This window comes from Opisthocomus hoazin, chromosome 10 (assembly GCF_030867145.1).
Source record: "Opisthocomus hoazin isolate bOpiHoa1 chromosome 10, bOpiHoa1.hap1, whole genome shotgun sequence".
In the NCBI taxonomy this organism is placed as follows: domain Eukaryota; kingdom Metazoa; phylum Chordata; class Aves; order Opisthocomiformes; family Opisthocomidae; genus Opisthocomus; species Opisthocomus hoazin.
In genome coordinates this window covers 25401119-25425936 of record NC_134423.1, presented here as the reverse complement: position 1 = coordinate 25425936, position 24818 = coordinate 25401119, and the positions used below count along the sequence as shown (strand labels likewise).

At 50.0% G+C, this 24818-nt stretch overlaps 1 protein-coding gene across 4 annotated transcripts in view; it reads right to left on the bottom strand.

Annotated features, from left to right (window-relative positions):
* SV2B (synaptic vesicle glycoprotein 2B) overlaps positions 1–24163 on the bottom strand; it is a 68762-nt gene extending 44599 nt beyond the window's left edge. The window contains exons 1-2 of one of the 4 annotated variants that reach the window (XM_075431899.1): positions 19404–19459; positions 18054–18226 (exon numbers count right to left, since the gene is read on the bottom strand). The gene's annotated coding sequence lies outside the window, so the exon portion shown is untranslated. Of the gene's footprint in view, positions 1–8016; positions 8181–18053; positions 18331–19403; positions 19460–23962 lie in introns of those variants that run through there. The other 3 variants (XM_075431901.1, XM_075431900.1, XM_075431897.1) reach the window with 3 other exon arrangements.
* Between the last annotated feature and the right edge of the window lie 655 nt (positions 24164–24818).

Genomic DNA, 24818 nt, shown 5'->3' with positions numbered 1-24818 from the left:
GACAGAGATCCTGTGACCTGGGGACTTGTCCTCATCATCCCTGGTCTGAATCTGCTCCTTCATGCAGATACTGAAACTAGGGGAATCCCTCTACACCCCTCCCAAAGCTCAGCTCAAGCCTGCCAAGGAGATGTACAGCAAAAATTCCAGCTGCAGTCTCTCTGGAAATGACTTTAATGGAAAAATATGGCTTTTAGCGAGATTTAAGCATTGAGGATTTCAGCATCTTCCTCCCCACCAAGAGTCAGGGACATAGTGTGTCCATCCCACCACTGCTGTCACCATGTGCCCTGGTGCATGTCACCAACAGACAGGGCTCAAGGCTGCGTCTCTCCAGTGGCTGTCTGCTCCCACACAGGAGGCTGGCCTCCACTTCTCCTGAGCCTGCTTGCAAAACCATTATTTGGCACGGGACACTCTTTTCCCTTCATGCCTCTCTAAACCTCAGCTGGAGCACGGCTCGTCTTGTCAGCAGGCGTGTTGTGGTGGGCAGATGCACTTGGCCCCTTCTGAGAATTTCATCTGTCAGTGTGTTATTATCCAGCTTCCAGCTTATGTCCTGATGCACAGAGATCAAGTCTCACCAGGCTCCTCAGGGCTGTTTTGACTGCCCATCCTTCTGATTGTCATTTTGATAGTCTTGAGATTTAGGAGAGCTGGCCACGGTCTGTGTGCTGCAGAGACAGGCACAACAGGCATTAAAGAGCATGGAAAGCTACACTTGAAAAGCTTTCTAGGGGCTGTCTTCCAGGACCTGGGCTTCGAGTACACCTACTACCAACCCTTCCTGCAGCAGTGTCCCTCCTCCTGGCTTCTAACAAGCAGATGAGTGGGATCAGAGAGCACGGGCTTTCTTCTAGCTCCTGCTTTCCCCGGTACTCACAGGAGAACTCCTGAATTCGGCAGAGTGTGCAGCCCAGTGCAGCCTGTGATGTGTTGATCACACTTACTCCTACTGTTGATACTATGCATCTCCACCTAGCTTTAGAGATCACCTCCTGCACCGCTGTGCAGAGCTCCATTTTCATTCCTCTCTTCAACCCCAAGTCAGCCGGCAACATTTCTGCAAGACACCTTCTCAGGACTAGGAGAAGTCACCCGCTGGCAGACGGCACTGGTGGCCAAGTAGCTGCCAGATCAGCATGTACCCGAGCCCTGTGTTGGGTGGAAGAGAAGGCACGATGAGGCAGCAGGCTTTGTGAGGGGTCTCAATGCAATATCTGCCTTCCTTACCCCTTGTGTGGGCTCTGTTTCCAAGCATGCTCTAGGAAATGAAAACTATTTCTTGCAATAAGGAAGAAAAGGATAAAATCAGTCTATTTGGCCTAAAAATGTAAGTGAGGTGGACTTACTTGAGATCTCATAACAGGAGACAAAGGGACATTCAGGAAGTTTGAAAGGCAAGAGATTGAAATCCTGCACAAGGAAATCCCTACCTACATACTAACTTGTAGGGTTCTTGGGAATAAAAGACAAGGCATTGGCAGCATTGAAAGTTGGGCCTGGATTTATTTAAGGGAAAGGAGAATGCAAGTTTCATTTGAGTTTCTACAGCCTGTTTTTCTACTGGGAGAAATAAGTCCTTCTTCTTCATGATGTCAGGCAAACATCAAGAGAACTTCACTCTGGTGTAGGCTATTCTGTAACTGTCCACCGAGGAGTTTCTTGGATGTATTTGTTGGTGTCCACTTTCAGAGAGCAAATTCCAGGCTAGAGGGCTCCCTGGGAACAGTAACAGGAAGGCTGTGAAATGGTTTTCTGGTGACCAGCTTATTTGGGACTATTCACACGGAAACGACAGGAGAGTATAGCACTATCACAGCAACTGGCTTCTGCTCCCGAGGGGAAATAGAGAAGTACAGTCTATCACACCCTGAGTAAACCTATGGTTACATAACTTCAAGACTTTTGCTAGAAGCAGGAATTCTGGATGATATACAGGAGGAGACAGGCAAGAAATGGAGTGTGAGAGCAGGTGTCCTCCAGATGACGAGCCTGGGGGGATTAGCTGGCAAATTTCAAGCGGATAGCAAATACTTCAAGGCAGATCATGCCTCTTCAGGGGAAAGAGGATAGAATGTCCCAGGTGAAGAAAGTGGTGAGAAGGAGATGATGATCAAAAGTTATTTATCAAAATGTAACATCACACTTACTTGACGGGGAGCCAGGAGACAGCCTGAAGACAGCAGATGGATGTCAGGCCCTTCATCTAACCCAGACTGGCTCAGGAGAAAGACTGCTTTCTGATGGCACTTCAGTAACAAACGCAAAATCTGCTGGTGGTTCCAAAATCTTCCCAGTTATCAAGGAATAAGCAGCCAGAGCACTGAAGCCCACAGTGAAGTAACAGATCCTGTCACTGTGGGCAAAGTAGAAGGGGCAAGAGCTGCCCAGTTCCCCTCTTGTTTGCATGAGAACCCTGAAGGGAAGGGATAGTAGGAAGAGGAATATGGACTCCTGAGTAACATATCAGTTTTGGACGTTTTATACAGAAAGTTCTTTCTCTGCAACAGGATTTCTGTAAGGCTCTGTGGGACTGCTGCCTCTGCCTGTATTTCCCATTTTGGGAATGGGATTGAGTGCTTTCTACCCCCCAAATATGCTGTGAGAAGCTTGGGTACAGAGGCAGATGATGTTGTGTCTCAGCTGGACAAGGGCAGCCTCAAGGCTGTTGCTTGGGAAAACAGGAATGCCTGTGCTGTAGAGGAGGCTGGTTTTCAGGGCTGTAAAGTTGGTGCTTTTCCTGAACCCTGAATTCACTCGTTAGTTTTCTCTTGGGAGGCACAGATATGAGGAATCCAGCTAATGACTACGGAACAAGGACAGCTTTAAGTCTCTGCAATGCCTGCGACCATGAGAACCACAAATGGATCTAGTGATGGGCACAGAGCTGTGAGCAAAAGGCATTGACGTGAATGCTGTGTTTTAAGCTCAGCGCTGGAAGAGGGCCAAGTGCTGCCTGCCTCTATTCAACAATAAATGGTTTTGCTGCTGTGATTGGAATGAGATGGGTTTTAAAACTGGTCTGTGGAAGGATCTTTTGCTTTGAAATAAAACACATTTCTCACTTCCCTGTGGAGAAGCAGAGAGTCAGACATGCCTTGGATAGTGGAGGCTTCCATAGCTACTAATAAACCATGACTGGGGCTGGGTCCTGCCCAGACCTCCATGCTTTGCAGTGCTGGTGCCCAGACCTTCCTCAGGGCTGGTCCATGGCCCTCAGTGGAGGCACTCGTGGGCCCCATGCCACAGCTGCCCCGACGTGACACGTGGATATTCACAGCTCACTGCTTTCCTTTGCCATGCACTGCTGCGCAAGTCTGTCCACCACCACGTAGGATCCCGATACAGCATTTTTTGCATGGAGCTAGAGAGCAGAAAACCTCACCAACGCACACTACATCTCCAAACTAACCCAAGCCAGATACAACATCCTCCAGGTGAGGCTTGTGGCCCATCATTGTTTTTTGTCTTTCAGTAAGGCCATACCTCTCATGAAAGTAGGTGGTTAAAAGCAGTGTCCATCCTCTGCAGAGTGCGGGTGACAGCTTTACCTACTTCCTTAGCATCATCTGCCCAGCTGTGTTTGTCAAGGTGCTCCTTCAAAGGCTGGTGGAGATCCAGGCTCTGCAGGAGGTCTCTGTTCAACACGAGCTGCACAGTGCCTGAATTTGGAGTACCAGAGTCTGATGATGCAGGGTTGAGAAGACTGACTGACTCTGAAATTGTATTGTGAAATGAGAAGGATTTTCTCTGGGAAATAATTCCACCTGATCTCTTAGAAATTAATCTCCTTGCTCATTGGAAACTGAGAAAATGTTTCTTTCCGAGGGTCCCATCTGTTGTTGTGTGTCTGACTGTTACAAAGTCTGAGGGAACTCCCCTGTGGTCAGACATGGGTGGCCAGTACAAGCGTGCTACTCCATACAGCGACTGCAAAACATAGCATGGCTTCATGAACCCAAATTCATCCCTGATACTTGCCCACTACAATCCCAGGGGTGCCTCAGTGGGGATCCTGCCAGAGCGACCGCCACTTCTGCCCAGTTCATTCCGGGTGCCCACCTCTCACTGCGAGCCAGCCTGAGGGCGCGCAGCCCACAGCACAGGCAGCAAAATTTTGCCCGACTTTTCTTTCTGCTTCTCCCATCTCGTGTGCTTTGTAGGAGGGAAGCGCTGCCCGAAGGTCTCTGCAGCAAGGGGTTCCCCTGCAGCATGACATCATGCAGAGAGCTCCCTTGGCTCACGGACAGCGCGGATTTCTTCTGGTAGAGTAACCCTGGCTGCCAAGTGAAGGCGAAACTGCTGATCCTTCTGTGCAGCACCCTCAGCAGCTGCCCCCAGCCACAGATTAGATCCTTCTCAGAGTCTTTTTAACACTAACCTGACAAATCGCCTGCTGCACTGCTACAGATGGTTGAGGCACTGTTGACTTTCTCTCTGGGAAGGTGGGGAAGTTTTCCTGCCCTTCCTGGCTCTTCTCTAGCTCAGTCCTACTCTGTGATTTTTTTTTTTTAAACATTCAATATAAATTGTAGGAACTTACTAGCCACAGGCTGCTGGTTTGTTTGTCCCTGAGCTCTGTGTTGATGATGAGTAGCATCTAGTACTTCACAGGATGCTAAGAATCATCCGTGCTTTACTTGCTGTGTGAGACTGTGTGAAGCGAGAGATGGAGAATCCAACTCAGCCTCCTGAGCTGACCGACTCTGAGAAGGGTAAGATCAGAGGATATTTAATTAGGTTCCTAATTACAGCGGTTATTAGCTGTCATAAAATCACCTGGGTTTGGATCCCAGAGCAACGTGAACTGCAGATTTCAGAGATACGCATTGCATAGATAAACATGATCATTCCTTTGGCTTGATCCCAATTGGAAGAACAGCAAGCTGCATTATCAACAACTGAAGATTTAACCCTGATGTGTCATTTGTTCTTTCCACAATAAAAACAATATAAAGAAATCACATAGGCACAGCTGGGTTCAAACACTAGTCAAGACCGACAGTATTTCAATCCTAAAGTACATTCGAAATAAGAAAAAAAGGGGAGCACCATTGGAAAGCCAACATATCACTTAAAGAAATAAAACCTTATTTCTATGTTCTGCATCCCTTCTAAAAATACAGCTTTGCTGGTAGGAACAGACATTGTTTCTTCCACATGATTCTGACTAAGACAGCCCAGCAAAAGGGGAATCTGCTGGCAACTAGTGGAGTAACCTTGAACATTATAAAAGGCATCTGAAGTGTTTTCTGCTCCTTGCTTGTCTGTTTGTTTCATTCAGGCAGACAAAACAGGGAGAAAGGGTCAAAAACAGTCTAGTTTTCTATGAAAAAAGGAGATGCTAATAAATATTTTCTTCATATCAGTCACTAGTTTTCACCAAAATTTGGCAGATTTTCCCCAAAGATTCAGAATTCTGCAATGGGTTCAGTCATTTTCAGTGGAAATGGACAAAAGGGAACTCTTGCTTCTCAAACATTTCTGATTTGTCCAGAATAGATAATTTTTCTTTTGAGAATAGAATGTTTGGATGAACATTCCTTGACCAGAGGGAAGGAGCATGTTCTCCAAAGAGAGATGGGGAACTTCTCTTTCACATTAAATTGGTTTCATGGGATAGTGTCCATACTGTCCATATTGTCCAGCCGGAACCAGCTGTGCTGAAAGCAGTGGAAGATAAAACGGAGGAAAAAAATGCTCCTGATCTAATGCGAATGCAAGAACAAGGAGGGTGTGAACTGGCCAGGAAGACATTTCAGTTGGGAATAAAAAGCAAGTTTCTAAGCAGTCAATGAGTCAAAAAAACATTTCTCAAACAGAGCTGGCTAGGTTTGCACAGGGAGTGTACAGGGGACTGAGCTGGGGGGTGGCATTCCTACTGGTCTATTCCCAGTTACGCCGAATGAGAGATCAGCTTGGTCAGGCGCTGGGGCACTTGCAGCAGATGTGAAAGCCTGAAATTTAAACTGAGGCTGAAGTTTAGCCAAAGCGTCCTGACAGCAATATTTCTGGGCCTGAGGGACAGGATCTCGAGGGGAAAGACAGAAACCTCATCACTGAGGTTGCTTAAAATCAAAGACAAACTGCTGGGAAGTATCCTGTAAGGGTGAGCCCCGTGCTGACTACAGCTGAGCCAGAAGATGTAAGAGACCTTGATTTAACCTTCTATGAATTAAAGATGGAAAAGAGACCAGAGCATGGCAGGAGGTGATTGGTACCGTTCTTGGCTACCAACTTGCACAGGGTGTGAGGAGCAGCTTGTTTCCTACGTCAGCCCCACAGCAGGTAGACTGAGCACCAGCCAGTGGCTACCACATGTGCCTGACTGCTGGCAGGCTCTGAAAGACCATCCAAATGCCACCCAGCATTAAGGAGTTAAGGCCAAGGTTGCCAGGGGAGGTAAATCCAGAGAGCTTCATCTGTTTGGTCGTTTTTTTCTTGAGTCATTGTTGCTTTTGCAGCTGAGGAACCCTTCACTGCAGGCAGTGCAGAGTGCAGCAAGCCTCAGGGAGTGTCGAGATTCATGAAATATAGATAGGAGCTAGGCAGGCTCCTAGAGCTGGGTAAATACATGCACGGTAATTGGCTCTATCTTCAAGCAAGAAATGTTTTGCATAAGGATGCAGAAAGGGCTTGTTCAGTAAACTTTGATACACACACTCAACTCAGCGATTGCTGGAAAAAAAGAGAAAGAAAAACTATCCTCTGTGCTCAGTATCTGAGCAGTAACTGAACAAGCAACTCCATTTTACACCCTTTCTCCCTTTGCACTCCACCTTTTTTTCCATCACCCGCTCAGAAGACTGTTATCTCCAGTGTCCTTTAGAAAGAGCATCTGATGAAAGCAGGCGCAGCCCAGACGCAATATCCTGATCCAAGCCATTTGCAGTCTCCATAACACCCCCAAAGAAAACATCTGTCTACCTGGAACCAGCAGGAAACAAAGAGTCGCTGATGCACAGATCTTAGCATGGAGACAAGCCAACGGCTAAGTGGTTACTATTGTAACAAACATTTGTTAACGGCTCTTTTCCAGCTGCAGGGACAGCCATGCTCACTGGGATGCTCTGAGTACGTGCAAACCTTAGTGGTTACTCCCTGTGAAATTACTAAAGGCTTCGTGGATCCCATCTGTCCTGTGCATGTGAGTTGGATCCTGAGAGATCTCTGCCTTTATGTGCTTTAACCACGCATGGCTCATCAGAGCAAGCTCCTGCTTCTGCCACCACAGCAAATGAATTATTTCTAGACACCTCAGGAGCCTTTCATGCTTAACCTGATCTCCCTCGCTTGCAGTGAGCGAGAGTCCCCCTCTGTGGGAAGATGAAACCTGAACGACCACCCCTGACAAGGGCAAGGCAGTCCAGACATGAGCAAACAGAGCCAGACAGATGAGAAAATGAAGCCATGTAGGAAGTCTCTGCACCAAAATCTCACGCAGATTGAATCTCATGTTGGAATCTCACAGCGGAAAGGGCCATGGCATCTCCTGCTCAAACACTCACTCTGAAACAGATCTTGAACATTATTTTTGTTAAAGGTGAAGAAGAAATTCACTCAAACCATTCCAGTGCCAAGCTGCATTTGTGGACAAACTGGTAATATCAATTTTCCAGCATCCTAGATTTGACCACTAATTGACGCAGCAGCCACTACCAGAGTTAATCAGGGAAGCATCTCCATCACCCCATGTGTCCCCACAGGGCAGGGATCCACCGGCTGCCACCATCCAGCCCGCTGTGAAGGCAGGGCCAGGAGCTGCTCCTGCTGCCGTTGAAAGGCCACCGACGCACGGGCCGGCTGCCCGGCAGGGAGGTGGGTGTCTGTGGGTGGACATCACCACCGCTCCCGCAGCCGTCCCTCCGCGAGAGCCTTTCCCATCCAGGAGAGATCCCTCCAGGGTGGGTCCCTCCGGTCCCTCCCACACACTGAAAGAAAGGAGGAATGAAAGCAAGGAAGAAGCTGAACAGCTAGACTGACTAATTGAAGAAGACAAAGGTTGTCTCTTACCATTCAGGTGCCACAGCCCCTGTGGGAGTTGAAGAGCTCCTTTTGGTGAGAGCAGGAGGTTGCGCTGAGAGGGGTCAGCTTCTGCCCTGAGCCCTCATCCCACAGCCCCCAGGCTGCTGCCTTCAAAGGCATCAGAAGGGGAAAATCCGCTCATTCAGCTAGTCCTGGGGAAGGAAGATGCGCAGGAGATCAAGACCCCTGGTAAATGTCTGTTCTGAGCTGGACTGCTTAGCTGGGGAGCTTTTTTGCAGCTCTTTGGGACTGGGAGCCCCTGTGTTATTTCCCACTGTAGGGAAAACCTGCATAGCACGGATGTGACAGACTGCATTTTCTGTCTTACACGTCACACGCTTCTGCTGAGCCACGTGGTCTTCGATGTTGTAAGCCTGCCAAAATCAGGGTATCATTTCATAGCAGGTATGAGAAAAAAATCAACAATGGTTAATGAAATAAATACTCTCAGGTCCTGCATTTTACAGTACACTGCTTGGAGATGGAAATTCTGGAGGGTTTTTAATCAAATGGCTTATCTAAATCTAGTAGGAACAAAAATCTGTTTCAGAATTTGATTTTTAAATGTCATAGGAAATATTTTGTTTCGGAAGTCTTCCAGATGGAATGCTTCCCAGTGCAAAGAAAACTTTTTTATAACAATTAGGAAAATATAATTGAAACTGAGCAGCTACACTAGATGCTCTGAAAGTACAAAAAAGATGCCAAAATTATATCAAATTACTTTCACCATGAACACACATCCCATTTGAATAACACTAGTTGGGTTTTTTAATTTTATTTCAAATATGTTATGGATCAGAACCTCAGGGCTGTAGATTAATCCAGATTTGCTCAGCTGAGAATCCATCCATCAGGCCTCTTGTCATTGTGTTCTTCTAATCAAGTACAATTAACAATTGTCACGTAATGCCATTAAAAAACACTTAGGAACAGATCAATGGCTACCATAAGCTGAACTGATTAATGTAATTTTTGAAACTGAGTTTCAATTAGCTCTAAAGAATAATAAAATTGTGAACAGCACATTCTGCTGCAGACATACCATCTTACTCTGAAGAAGAAAGATAAATCGGATCCCTTTCTCCTGACCACTGAAAAAAATTAGCTGCTAAATTCTTTGTTTGGTTTAGCAAATAATGTCCAGTTCACTTAGGCTGCGAGTAAGCAAAGCTTTCCTTGTATGTTCCCCCACAGGCGTTCCATAGGAGGCTACCATCAAATTTTGGAAATATTTAGTAAAAATATGGCAGATTTGACTGAATTTATAGATGAAAAAACAGAAACGAATTTTCAGTCATGCTTACATGCTAAAACAAATGCACTGCAATGCAAGGGCTAAATTCCCTTTGCAGGAAGGATGGAAACGCTGCCTCTCTTTTCTCTGCCCGCAGCTCCATGTGATCCAGTGGGACCTGCAGCTCTCTACCCAGCTTGCCCGTTTCCCCCAGGCTGGGCGGCCTGCGCTTGGCTGCTGGGTGGCCTGGGACTTGGACGGCGCTTGGACTGTCCAGCATCTGTGCAGACTGCAGAAACATTAAAATCAAGTGGATAACATTTCTCTGGATATATTTGTACTTAATAAGATCAGAGAGACTTTTCCAGTTTTCCCCTGGTCACGAGACAGAAGATCTGAACATCTATTTTGGACAGTCAGACAATGGAAGGAACTTTCTTTTCCAGCTCAAATGTGTCTTCTCTGACTACTCAAAGTGACTAGATGTCTCAGGCCAAGCCCTGCCACTCTTCCTGCCATGATGTTCCCTGCAGTACATGGGCCCACTGAGAGACCGTAATCGCTGCATCCTCACTGGGGCTGGATGCAGAAAAGAAGTGATTTTGACAAACCTATGGAAGAACAAAAGGGTGTTACTAGTGATTTTTGGGACCTCCATGGGTGGCTCCAGTACCCAGGTTATCCAAAAGCTCAGGGGGGTAGTGGGGAACTATGAAGTCTTGCCCCTTTGGTGTTGTCAGGAAGGCACCAAGCCATAAAGTTTAGAAGGCTCCTCATGGTGCACAGCTAACAAGCTGGAAAGTGTCCTTCATGTCTTCTCAAAAGATAAGAATCAACAGAGAGCCTGGTTGGGGAGCAGAAAAAAAACAGTTTTTCTACTTCCACCTGGAAGAAATGCAGCCTCTCTGCCTTTGAGATCTGGCTATGCCACTCGTCAGTGAAGGACCTTCTTCCTCCACCTTTTCTACTGCTTAGTTACCACGAGGTCTCTGGTGCCTGATTCTCCATAGAGCTCTCCTGTTTTTTATAAGTAGCCTCCCAGAAGCGTCAACCCTTTTCATCTCTCCCTCCATCCACTTTTGGCCCCCACCCATAATCCCAGCTCTCTTCCTTCCTCTGCCTAATCCTATAACCCACAACAAATCCCTCTCCCTGCCCGCTCTCTGCCTGCATCTCCATCCGCCGCCATCTCCCCCAGGATGCCAGGGCTGTGTGGGAGGTGAGCCTGGAGCAAGGCTGCTGCGTGAACACGCAAACCTCAGGCGTTCGCTCCCGTCACAGCCAGCCTCTGAGCACCCGCAACAGCCTCCGAATGCCACCGGGTCTCTCTGGCAACTCAGCCTGACCCCCACCCGCGATAGCCCCCTCCCTGAGCTCTCCCACACCTTGGCTCCAACAAGGAGTAACCCAAACGCACGTCCTAACATCTCCTTCATGTTAAAACCCACAAAGCTATTTATGGTCTGTTTACGGTCAGCCATATCTAAACAGAGACTAATTGCGCCAGCGCAAACTTGTCCTCACATAACTTCCTTTTCATCCAGACAGAAGCTTTCAAGCAACAGCAACAAAACCCTTTCAATATTTAATCAGCTGCACGGCCTGAAGCAGCGGGGACTGGCAGCAGCTGCCTGGCACAGGGCGGGTGAGGGAAGGTGAGTGCTCCCGTCCTCACCAACCCTCTCTCCATCCTGAGCACTCGCCTTCCCTGTGCCTTGCTGCAGCAGAAAACCGGACGGGAGCCACATTTCAGCCTGCTGCTTCAGCCCTGGCTCTGAAGCGCCTTGTTTTTCATTCCTCCCTTCCAACTTCTCAGCTGCCTGCCAGGTGTAAATCTTGCCTACTGATGGCTGGGAAATTGCTGTGCTCAGCGCCCTGTCATTGTAAGTCAGCAGGACTTCAGCTCTCTCCCTCTTCTTGCTGGTTTTAAAGCAGTCAGGGTGTAAATCTTGGCTACAGACAAGGCTTTGCAGAACTTGCAGAGGGTGTGTGTGTGCACAAATTTAGGCTTTTTCTAATCATTCCTTACTCCCTTAGTGCCTGTCCTGGGTGTTTCAGGGGGATTAGAGGGGTTGAAAGGCCATCATCTGTCAGTGGGTTGGCTCTGCAGCATTCAATGCATATTCTGCTCTTAGCTCCCATGCTTAAGAATGGTTGCTTCATAAAGCCGTGAGAAGGAGCCCCTGAAATGTCCTGCTTTGGTTAGTGCTCATGCCTGGCCTTTCAAAAACATAAGTGTCAAAATATCGAATCCTTCTGGTCAGAAATTGTCCACAACCGTTTCCTGCCAGAGCCCCTGCGCTCTGCACCCTCCCCAGCCCCTCGCAGCCCCCCCAGCACCCAGGCTCTGGTTTACCCCTCCCTGGGGCTGGACACCCGGGGAGGGGGTAGTCTGGAGAAGAGGAGGCTGAGGGGAGACCTTCTTGCTCTCTAAAACTACCTGAAAGGCGGTTGTAGTGAGGCAGGTGTTGGTCTCCTCCCCTGAGTAACTAGTGATAGGACGAGAGGCAATGGCCTCAAGTTGTGCCAGGGGAGGTTTAGATTTCATATTAGGAAAAATTTCATTACTGCAAGAGTGGTTAAGCATTGGATCAGGCTGCCCAGGGAGGTGGTGGAGTCCCCATCCCTGGAGGTGTTCAAAAATGGTGTAGACGTGGCACTTCAGGACATGGTTTGGTAGGCATGGCGGTGATGGGTTGATGGTTGGACTTCATGATCTTAAAGGTCTTTTCCAACCTTGATGATTCTAGGATTTTAGGATTCTAGGCTGGAGGTGCTGACGCTGCCCGGCACCCGTGGGCACCATGCCACACATGGCTGCAGCAAAGGCAGCGTCTCTGATGATTTGCAGTGCCTGTGCTCCAACAACAAAGGATCCTATCTTGCTAGCATTATAAAAAAGATACTAATAACCAACCTAAACACCCTTATCTAAAAAAAGGAAAACAGCACCAAAAGCACATTCAATTAGTGATAAATAATAAATACAAAATTAATTAAAATTACACAGCTTTGATTTGCCTTTCTCTGTCTCTGAGAATGCAAAAGGCATTCCCCGTGCTCACAAGGGCAGCATGCTGTCAGAGCATCCCCCCAGCCCCCAGAAGGGCTAATAAATGGCAGCAGTGACAGCAGGCCTCATCATGCGTGCACCTGCCCCGCTGGAAATGGGCTCCACGCTCCTTTCATGCTGGTCACAGCCAGCCTTGGCTCACCGAGCAGGTTCAGCCTCCATCAAGCCCCACAACTTTGGGTCTACATCACAAGTGAAAAGGTTCCTCGGCTCCTTCTGAATGCCAGGAAAGCTTGACTAATTGCCAACAGTGGCTACACATCAGGAGAAGAAACCACTGGGATTTCTCAATCTGGGTCTGTGTATAAATCATTTAACACCTCGTCTACACAAGCTCATAATTAATACACGCTAGATCTCTGCAATGAGGCAGCCCTGCTAAAATATCTGCGAGTTTGGTCTGAGTGCATGTGGCATGGGGGTGCAGAAGGACAAATGTACCACCCCAAGATATGGCTGATCTTGCTAGTGCCCACTCTGAGCTTCAGTGGAAGTAGGTGAGCAGAATTAGGGTCAGATTCCCTTCCCTGCAGTGGGCTGAAAGCATTTGAGACCCAGGTCTTGTAGGGCTTTGGAAATAGCCCATAATTCTTGTGGCCCCAAGCAGCCATGAGCCCGAGTCACCCCGTCTTCTCCTCTCTCCCATCTAAGAGGCAGAGAGAGCCCTGAGCCCTGTGTACAGAGAGCAGAATAATCACTTTTTGTGTTTATTACATTATGAGGTGCCATATCCCTCATAACAGCCCATGTATCTGTTATTCTGGTATAAGTCCAGAGGAATTTTGCTTATTTTACTGGATTTACAGGCCTGAGACTAAAACCAGGATCCACCCACCCAGGGATATCTCATAAATCTAAAGGAGCTTTTACCCATCAGTATGAGTATCCACTGCAATAAATCCTCTGTGCCAAGTACAGCTGGAGAAGTATTTTTGTGTCCATTCTTGTCCCCAAAACCTCACCAATCCCTCAGTCATCATCATGGAGGCATCCAATTCAATTTGCCTCTAACCTCATATTCTGGCTGTGCTAATCCCCCTGGGAAAGTGCCTCAGAGGAGCATGGTAGCTGCAAAACTAGATGTCACTGGACTTGTTTGAGGACCATCACTACCTGTAGGACTGCTACATAAATGAGGTTCCTCAAAGAAGCCACCACCACCACCTCTACGGGGGTTTCCTCTGAGTGCCAATGCAGAGGGGAGACACCAGGAGCATGCCCAAGAAGGGCATGGGTATGAGCTCAGGAGGTCAGGAACATCTAAGCTGCAACAATTCGAGCAGTTAAAGCTGGCAAATCTGCAGCAGCCTGATCACCTGCTGTAAGGGCAAGAGAAATGTCCCACGGAAGAGGCAGGTTTTACCTGCTGCCTCGTGGGATGTGGTGGGAGCAGTCTCCTAGACCTGGCTGTGACCACTCGTGATTTGGCAAAGGGCCTGTCTTCAGCTCACCACTGCAGTACCAGAGCTCAGTCCCCGAGAGTCAGAGGGCTCTAAAACATAGATACCACATGCAGGAGCAAGCTGGCTCCATTAGCACTTTCTCCATGGTCAAAAATCTTCAAGGACTTTATTCACCCTCTCACATTTTACAAAACAGGCCACAGGGATCATCTTCAGGCCAGGACTGGGACACTCTCCGTGTTGCAATGGTGCCCAGGGCCCTGCTGGGCAGAAATACTAGGGCTGCCTTGTCCTGAGGACACCATTCTTCTCACTCACTGTCAGCTTGGGAGGATGGGAGGCCAGGGAGGCAGCCTCTATGCTGGCAAAATTGTGGGAACCAGAGCTTGAACAAATCAATCCATCACCCAACTGCGAGCGGATGAATTCCAGCTTCCTCCAAACTCATCTCCCACAAGACCTGTTGTGAATCACAGCAAAACACCAAGTTTAACCGGAAACGCTGAATCATTGAGAACCAGCTGCTGCACAGTCCTGCAGCATCTCCTGTAGCAGCCTGCCCAGCATCGGGCCTGCCACAGTCCTCAAGAAAGCGCTAGGTCTCTCTCCTTGGTAGGACAACAGCAACCATGAAACAGGAGAAGGGAGAGGGCATCGCTCAGGTGGCTTTGTCCATGCATGGGCCACCATGAGCAATTTCTTCAGTCAAAAGTACTGCTTTAGGGCTCACATACCATTTCCCATTCTTTGCCAGCATCTCCACTGTTGAATATAACATATTCTGCTCTCCTAGCTGCTCTGCTCCACCAAAGATACAACTGCTTTCAGCCATGGTTTATCTCACTCATCATAGATACTCATCATAGATTACACAAGTGACTGCCACGTAAACTGAGCTAAGCCAGGTCATGACACCCCAAATCTCTGGCACACAGTCTACAGGGTCCTCATAGCTGTGGGGTGTGGGAGCTATCCTGCTCTCACCCTCCCAAAAGAGTCAGGAGAAGAAAACACAGCTGAGTACATCTCAGTATGTCCAGCTCTTCTTTTCTCTGGGGTGTCGTACAAAGCACTGTCAGTATCTATATCTGATCTACATGGACGGTACAGATAGCATCATGGTGGTTTGACATAGCACAGTTCTGGTCTGGAAGTCACATTGACCAGAGCAGCGCTTATTATTTGGAGGCAGTTATTTAGATTATGGGCCAGGATTTGCATTGTCAGGTAGAGGCATCTTGGATCTGTACCTGCCTTCTATTAGCTGGTTCTGATGTTGCCTAGGTCTTGGATGGGAAGAGATAGTCAACAGCCCTACTCACTGTCTCCACGTCACTCACAACTGTGTAGCTCTCTACCATATCCCTCCACATCTATAATTGTATCCCCAGGTCTGTCACATCAAGGTGAGCAGAAAACACCTCTGAAAACCTGTAGCCTCTCCACTTAAATGAGACAGATTAAAATACCATAAAGTTCTCTCATATTTTGGCCACCTGCAAGCAAGAAAAGCCTTGATTTCTTCTTCCTTCCTGGCATTAAGACAACCCAGAACATTCCCAGGTGAGCTATGTCACCTTAGACATGGAAAAGTCTATATCTAATCGGAAGGATCTCTTGGGATAGTACTAGAAAAAGAGATTTGTCCTCAGAGTGCCTTGAACTTCCTGACTCCCTCACCCTGGCTCAATTCTCTTTCATAAGAGGTTCTTCCCCCTCTTTTAACCCAGCCCCTCTTTCAAATTCAACCCAGCCAAGGTAGTCTGCAAGGCCACCTTGTTCCCCCTCTTCCTTCTCCCCCCAACATCAGTGTGTCTCTACTGACATAAACTTGATCACAAAGTCGTGACTGCATAGGAAGAACAAACAGGCTGAGCAGATGGGTTGTGCGGGAGGAAGCCCTCATTTAAAACGCAAATAGCTGGTGGTAATTTAGCAGATGTGGTAAGAAAAATCTGGAGAGACAAGCATGAGGTGACTGGATTCCAATTTCAATCAAATAATGCGGAAGTTTCCCTGGCAAGGAAAAGTTTCATCTTCCATCTCCTTGATTACTTTGTCTTGAAGAGATAATGACACTGACGCCAAGTGTCTTCACAAGAATGATCTGGAGTATTCTTCATTTAGGTTCCCATAGGACTCCCTGCCCTTACCGAATGGATTTTTTCACAAGGGAAATCCATCCTTTATAGCCCAAAAGTCCATGAGAAAAGACTAAAATTCAATTAGATGTCATAACATTCATTAATTCAGTACCACTTTCAATTCCGTTTCCATCCAGAAACAAAGGCTTTAGGATCTGTTCTTCAGTTCTGCAACATCAAATCAGCACGTCTCAGGAAATATCTTTGGGATGCTATAAAAACCTGTACATCTAGCATATTGTAATATTCATTTGGCCCTAGAATTTCATCTTGGCAGTTGTACCAAAATTACCACAGATGGGTACGAGGATTTTCTCTTTATAAATATTACAGAGCCACCAATTACACCGGGGAAATTAACCCTTCCAGGCAGCACTGCAGCAGGGACCAGGAAAGCACAGTCACCATTGGCCAACACCTCAGACTGAACGTCGGAGGAAGGTCAGGTGCACACCAGCACAAAACTGACAGCAAAGATACCCTGACATCAACATTCCTGCAGGTTTTAGAAGATAATTCAACAAGAAAAACATGTTTTAGAAATTTCTGGTGCTTCGAAGTGATTTTCCAGGAAACACGGAATGAAGAATTTTCAAACTTTTGAAACAAACCATGGTGTTCCGGCCAGAGGAAGCAAAAGCTGTCCTCTCTAAGCAGATTTCCTCACAGATACAACCATCAACCCTCCTCAAAAGACAACAGATTTGGCAATTCCTACACTATCTCCTGCTTGCACAGTACTGGGATTCAAAGTTATGCAAAGCCCCTTCCACTTTCCCGTGTTCATTTCTCTTGCTGTTCACCAGACAGAGATTTGGTACAAAATATTGTCACCCTGAAACACAGGTGAAACAGAAATCCAAGACATAACTTGCTGCTTAGGAGAGGAGGACCTCTTTCTTTCGATTTAATGTGACTGGTGGTTGAATCCTCAAGGCTGCTGTAGAATAAGCAGAACAACCTGAGTGCTCCACTACGTTCCACAGTATCTAACATCAAAGAGTAGGAAAAGCATGAGGTTTTAGCAAGTGGAGGTTTCTGTATGAATACTTCATGAGAGGAATATTTTTATAAACAAATCATCTCTGCAGTGCTCTCCAGGAGCAGTTTTTAACTCTGCCTGCTGCAAATAAAATCAGCAAGAATTTGTTTTGGTATCCCTAAAACAAATTTCGCACCAGCTTTTGGGCGGAACACAGGTCTGTCAAGAAGGTCATAGCTTTGTACCTGTCAGCAAAATTGCCAAGGCTTTGCCATGGTATTTTTCCTTTGTTTTTTGTCAACAGAGGTACATTATGTACCAGCCTTTGCAGATTCAGTACAGCCAGATTGCAAAGGCTGCTCTTATCTTTATTATTCCCTGATCCTCTTTAAACAAGGGCCCTAAATTCAGCCCTAGTGCAAGAGCTCTGCTGTCACTCAACTTAGAGGCAGGACGCCCGTTTTGAGAGCCTTGTGAGATAAACTGACTTGCAAACCTCTCATTTAGAGTGAGCCAACGTCCAGGCCATCAGAGAGCTCCCAGTCCCAGCAGGGTGTAGTCCAGCTAGACCCTCTTCCTTCCAAACATCTTTATCTGCACCTCCCTACACATCAGCTATTCGCAGCACCTAGGGAACTGGTTTCAGGGGAAAACGCAGTTAGACTTCACAACGGAGATAGTTTATCAGCTAGAAAAGTTGAGGGGCTTTATGCATCAACTTAGGGGCAACAATTCATGAACGACCTTCCTAAACTCCTGCAGTAAAGAGCACAGGGCAGAAAAAGCAGTATTCAGGTAGCGGCTCACCTAGGACTGCCCCATGGAGATCACCACCGGTGCTTGGCCGAGAGCTCCAAATGTGCCCCAGACCAAGCTGGAAATCACGCAGGAAAAAAGATACAGAGCGGGTGATGGAACTGCATGCAAGTGAGAGCTGCTCCGACTGCCTGGGCACACACATTGTCTGAGCTGCTCGGCTCCCAGCCTCTCACAAATAGTAATTAAATTGCTTCAGTGAGCACTGACCCCCGGAAAAGCTTCAGTACAAACCGAAAGGGCTTCATTTTTTTTTTTTTCTGCCTCTTTTTCAGCTCCCCTCCCTTTGCCTTTTACCCCATTAAATCTTATTACTTTTGCATCCGGACTGATTTCCCGGAAAGGGACCAAAGAGAAAAGCATCGCTTACCAGAACTAGGAAATATCTCACTGCAGCCGTTCACCAGCCATTTGCCCTCTTTCTAGCCCGTGGAGCTGCTCCTGAAAGGGTCCCCCCTTTCTGCTAGGATGTCACAAGCCGGAGATTAGAAGTAAATGCTCTGCAAGCCAAGCCGATCATCCCGCTGCGACCGCATCCAGGTACTGAAGCACGAGCAGTGGAAAAGTCCATCAGGCAGCAGGAAACACAGGCGCACGCACCCACAGCCCCCCCCAGCCACAAAGCAAGAGGAGCGAGCGAGGCTGGAGGCAGGAGGGAGAGCAGATGGGAGGGGGGTGGCTTGGGGAACCAGGCAGAGGGAGATGCTAACATGACAGATGTGATGACTTGAAGTTAAACAGGAAATTGAGGATGTTCGGCACAGGCAGGAAAGACACACCAGCGCACGTTAAAGGCAAAGGCTTTCCCTGGTCTTTGCCTTCTTTGCTTTCCCTTTTCTGTCAGGCTTTCTCCGGTGATTTCTAGCACTAACCTCGCATGCAGAAACAAGCCGGGGTTTGCACTGACTCTGTGTGTCTGGGCAAAGCAGGAGGTGCAAGGCCAGCCAAGGTATTCCCCATCCCAGCAGTGAGTTGGGAGCCCTGTCATTTATGCCCTGTTCAACTCAAACTCCCCTGAAATTATTTAAATGGCATCCTCTGGATGATGTGAGTAAAAGCAGGAATGCTGAACAGCAGGATGAGGCTTTCACTTTGTCCTAGTTCTGGGCAGGGGAAAATACGATAGGGTCGAAATCCTTATTTAGGTTATGTAGGATAAGCAGCAGAGGGTAGAATAAATTGATTTAAATGCAGGAAAAATAAAGTGCCTTGGTGCACTTGACTTCCCCATGAATAAGCCCAACTTATCAGCAGTTCAGAGAAGGGTGGCGAGGGTGAGTCTGGGGGATGGCAGCTTTACTGTGGGGGTCCACAGGGTTAGCATCCAGGGGGATGTAACTCCAGGCCAAGGTGACAAGACCTCCAGACAGCAGTAAAATGGAAAGGGAATTGGGGAAATCAAAACCCTGCACTGATTTCTTAATAAAAGCCTGGAAAGCAGAGTGAAGGAAGACAAACCATGCTAGCTTTAACATAAAGCTCAGCTCCTAGAGATCAGGGGAGTAAAAAGATGGCCCCACCACAAACCCAGATACAGCAAATCAATGGTGCCGGCTATCTCAGTCTCCCAGACAACGATTCTGTTCCCGCCTCAGAAGCAGAGGAAGAGCCAGGAGAAAGAGCCCCTTCGGCATCCCTGCAGAGCTGGGTCTCAGCCTGGCATGGCACAGCCCAGCCTTTCCCATTCCCCTCCCCCCCAAAGCTTTGTCCCAAAACTCACATGTAGGGGTGATGAGAACATCTCCTCTATGGGACGTACAAGTCCCCAGGGCAAGATTAGTGAGAAGATTCCTTTATTCTAGCAGCTGGGCACTAGGTGAAGGACAGAAACCTGTCTTCTGTATGCACAGGGCACTCATCCTGTGAGCGAAACAGTCAGGTTTTGGTGCAATCCAGCCTGCCTCCCTCCTCACATCCCATTCCCCCCCACACCCTCACTGTCCCTGAGCTGTGTTATTGGCCCCGCTTCAACTTTTTAATGGAGTATTGACAGTGATCCATTCGCACTCCAAACAGACGAACCTGACTTGCATCCCCAGAATCTCATTTGCAGAGCCAGCCCAAGCAGGTGGATTAGGAGGAACTTCCCGGATACATCGGCTGCAGTTCAGAAAGCATCGTTTTTTCTGGTTAGAGAAACAGCTTGAAAAAGTCTAGCGAGGATATTACACTTCGGAAAACTGCTGCTTTGGGTCTCTTGTCCCTCCTCCTACCTGCTGCCGCACTCCCTCATCTCCGCTATTCTTTATGAAGCGCCGTGTTCTTTCCAAATTGGAATGCCATAATGTTCCCTTTCGCCTTGCACGTCACTCGCGTGTCACTCTGCGTCTGGGCCCGCGGTGACCTCCCAGGGTGCTCGGCAAAGCTGGCAGCAGCCAAATGAGTCATCAGCAACCTGCCCACACCTCCCTCCCTCCGGCCATCGCCCCCCCAGCTCCCACCCAGCCCGGCTGCAGCAGGGCAGGCCGAGGGGGAGAATAAATCCGTCTAATCCCCAGGCTGGATAATTCACGGAAAGAGGATTACCCATTCCATGCAGAGCCTTTACCTAAACACAGACCAGCCTTCCCCTTGCATTGCAGCTCGTGTGGCATGGAGACATCTTCCCCGCATTGCCTCCCCATCCGTCTTAGGGGGTTAGCTCTGCTCTCGCTCAAACCCGGGACAACACGGTTGTCACCCATGGTGTTACGGGGCAATAAAACCAGAGCCTGACAGCAACGAGTCAGGAGGGTAGAAGGGTAAGTGCTAAACCCGGATAACCCCGTGGCAGGTTGCAGCAGCCTGCCCTGGGGAGCCGGGATGGTGACCTGGCTCTGCCACCACCCTGGGGGCTCTCTCGGCCGGTCACCAGGAGCTGAGTTGTCCCTGCTGCTGGAGGGGACGGGTATGTGCCAGAGGGCTGCTGAAAAGGAAAAGCAATGGGTACCGTGTCACCTTTCCTGCTTGCCCTTGCAGAAAGAGGGATAAAGTTGGGAGCTGTGGAAGGTATCTCTGACGGATTCGGCAGCTCCCAGGAGACCATACGTCTCTCCCCACCCTTCTCTCATTGACCAACTTCAGTCATCTTCCTCCTCCCCTCTGCCCCAGATGGTGAAGTAAGGTTTGACACAGCCAACCCAGGCTCCCCTTTCCTACAGTGTCTTTTTTTGGCTGTGAAAGTCCTTATGGGACTTCTAGTCACTGTAACATTAAAGCGTTCATTAGCACGGGAGTAATTCCATAATCTATTCTGAAGAGAACAATTTCAGCGGTTCAGCTCATGATCTGGAAAATCAATTTGCCAACTTGACAGTGCAGGAAGAGGATTTTCGAGGCCGGCTTTGGCTTCCCCACCAACCCTGGGGTTCTGTGGCCAGGCTAGACCCACAACAGCTCTGAGCAGAGGAGGGAGGACCTGGGGGCTGGCACTCAGTGCAGGCGAGGAAGGGAGCCGGGCTCAGGCTGCATCAAGGCTGAGCCTCAAAACCTAGACCTGCCTCAGTGAGTTTTGTCCTGCAGTGTGTTGTGCAGGTGGGACAGTATCACCATGGATCACAGAGGATTTTTCTGCCTTCTTCATCTTTCCCGCTTCATTTCACCGACAGCAGTGCTCCCAGCTCAGAGGCTATTACAAACCAGAGAGGGATGCGTTTTCAGCATCCTGCCTGTTCCCTGCGGGTACGGGCTGGATCAAGTCCTGGCTTGAAACTAAACTCACACACCCCCTGTTCCAAACACCAGCTCACCTGCTCTTACTCTCATCATGGGATATTTCACATTCACTTTGAACTGTACTTCCAAAAGCTGGTGCCCACACCCTACCCGCAGATAAGCAGCCAGAGTGGCAGAGATCACCTGCATGCACAAGGCTGACTTTTGGGGAGCACCCAGCTATGCACTTGCAGGTCGGGGGCTGCATCACAGCCTGGCACAAGGAGGCGTGAAAGCTGGACTTCCACCCCCGCCTCAGCTCCCTCAGTCAGTCCTTGTCAGGTGCCAGGGACTTTCATTCAGAGATGTTCCAGAATGTCAATGGGTGCAAACAGCATGGCTACCTCATGGGACAGACCTCCCACAGCTGGGCAAGCTGAACGGGAAGGCTGTCTCCTGTCGGCTGCTCTGTGGGTCTGGCATTGATGCTCCGGGAGGGTTCCGCCAGCACCCGCATTACGCATTCGCAAAATAGTGTCAGGAAAACCAAAGGTGTCGTTGCAGATCTGATCTCCAGCTGAGTTCATCTAGTACCGATGGACATGCCTCCCCCAGCAGGGCCCTGAAGAGCAGAGACACCAGGAGATAACTAGGACCTCACGGGTCTCTGGAGACCCAGGGCCCTCATATAGGTGACTGCTGCCTGTGGCAGATCTGCTGCAGGGGTGGGTTGTGTTCCCCTCTTCTGTGTGATGGAGGGTGGAAGAGGGCTTTTCCATTGGCAAGAAGAGTTGGAAGCAGCCCTGGACACTGCCTCTGCTCCCATTCCTTCCCCCAGGTTGTCCTGTGGGAAAGGGCGTTCTGACCCAGGGCATCCCACTGCATGAAGTGTTAGGGCTGCACATCATTTAGGGCAGAGGCACTAAGCTGTATTTCCAAACAAGCAGCGGACGTCCGGCTCAGTGCTGTCACCCTGGGATGATCAGTGCAGCATCATTGTGTATTCAACACCTGGCTAAGGAAGCCAGAGAATCAGCCCCTTTGATAAATGATAATGCTAGGGATCCGGAGGAGTCATGAAACAGCAATTTTCATGCCATGGCAGACGCGTGAGTTCCTCGCATCCCACCTCCATGGCAGGAGACCCCTTTAAGCTCCAGTATGTGCTTACAAGTTCCCACCCTAACCACGGCGAGGGTTCCCCCCAGCATACACGCAGCACCGCGCTGCTCACCACCTACCCATCATCAGCAGCGGGTTGTTACTCTTTTTCTTTTTTTCCTGAGACAAGGTCACCCCCGACGAGTAATGTCCTTGTAGAGCCAGTTCCTACCCATTATTTTTAATGGGATCTCGGTGTTATGGATCATCTTACTGTAGTTTGAGGCGTGTAATGAAAATTTCCCTTGAATAACCCTTGTCCTCTGAAAGCAAAGCCCCGCCAGCTCCCCAGCCCATCGCCTGCTCCCCAGCCCATCGCCAGCTCCCCAGCCCATCGCCTGCTCCCCAGCCCATCCCCAGCTCCCCAGCCCGTCACCAGCTCCCCAGCCCATCCCCAGCTCCCCAGCCCATCCCCAGCTCCCCAGCCCATCGCCTGCTCCCCAGCCCATCCCCAGCTCCCCAGCCCATCCCCAGCTCCCCAGCCCATCGCCTGCTCCCCAGCCCATCCCCAGCTCCCCAGCCCATCCCCAGCTCCCCAGCCCGTCACCAGCTCCCCAGCCCATCCCCAGCTCCCCAGCCCATCCCCAGCTCCCCAGCCCATCGCCTGCTCCCCAGCCCATCCCCAGCTCCCCAGCCCATCGCCTGCTCCCCAGCCCATCGCCTGCTCCCCAGCCCATCCCCAGCTCCCCAGCCCATCGCCTGCTCCCCAGCCCATCCCCAGCTCCCCAGCCCATCCCCAGCTCCCCAGCCCATCGCCTGCTCCCCAGCCCATCCCCAGCTCCCCAGCCCATCCCCAGCTCCCCAGCCCATCGCCTGCTCCCCAGCCCATCCCCAGCTCCCCAGCCCATCGCCTGCTCCCCAGCCCATCGCCTGCTCCCCAGCCCATCCCCAGCTCCCCAGTCCATCCCCAGCTCCCCAGCCCATCGCCTGCTCCCCAGCCCATCCCCAGCTCCCCAGCCCATCCCCAGCTCCCCAGCCCATCGCTTTCTCTCCGCGGCTTCATTCGGTCCCTGACAGAGGCGACTGCCCGCGGTTTGGGGCTTTAGCTGCCTTTCAGCTCTCCTGGAGATGGGGGGGGTAATGACGGGAGGACAGCTAAAATGGGTGCTGGCAGTGCGGTAACCAGCGGGGTAAACGGGGCCGGGGGGTGCGGTACCGGGTCCCCCGCACAGCCCGGGGGGGGAGGGATACCACCGCCCGCGCACCACGCACCGCAGCCATGCGGACACGGCAGCCCCTTCCCCCACGCAAACGCCTTCCCCCCCCTCCCCGGGGCACCCCTTCAGTTCCCACCCCTTCACCCCGGCTCGGACACCCCCCCCAGCACGCTCATTTTCAGCGGCATCCTTCGGTTCAGTTATTTTGCAGAGAGCCTTTCCCTCTGTGTGTGCCCCCCCCCCTCCCGGCTGCCCAGCACCGAGACCCCGGGGGGCTGCCCCCCCCCCCCCCCCCCTCCAGCCCAGGCAGGGAGCGAGCGGCTCTTACCTCGGGCACCCCGAGCTGCGGCATCTCCCCCCGCACCGATGCGGTCCCGGAGCCCGGGGCACCCCCCGCGCCCCTCGGCCCCGGCCCGGCTGCGGAGGGAGGGGAGGGGGCGAGCAGCCGCACGGCGGGCGGAGAGGGAGGGAGGCGAAGCCTGGGGGTTTTCATCTCGGGGAGAAAATCCAGCCCCGCTCCTAAACAGCTCGCTAGCAGGGTTCTGCATTACGTGGGGGGTTATATTTTTGTTTTAATTGCTGGCTGACGGGAATGTTTCTAGCTGGAAGTAGAAGGGAATCCCTGCACGACTGGGTGTCACGCTGGCCTCCTCCATCTCTCCGCTTTGTGTATCAGACCATGGCCACACTGGAGACCCCTCTCCCTGCGATGGCTGGAGGGCGAGGCTGGGGAAGGTGCCATATGTCAGGGACAATCCTACCGCAGGATAAGGCTGTTCTGTTTAAAATCCCCTTGCGTTCACAGCCTGGGAGTCCACTGCCAGGAGAGCAGCAGCAGCAGGAGCCATGCCATTTTCTGCTTACAAGAGATCAGGTGGACACAACCGTGTGGAACGTATTCTGACACGGAAATCTATCCATAATGACTTTGAATTATTAAAATAAATAACCAGGTAGCCTGAGGAGGTGTCTTACTGAGGAACAAAGCACGCAGCTCCTAAGAAAGCATTGGCAGCGCATGAGGGGTACATCCACACCCTGCAACATCTCTCCATGCGGAGATGCCCAAATTAGTCCAGATAATGGGAGCAATAAAGATTTTCACTGACAGATTTCCACTGCTGCTTATACTGAAGAGAAGCATGGAGCTACAGGCTTCTCAGAAAGGACACGGGGACTGATTT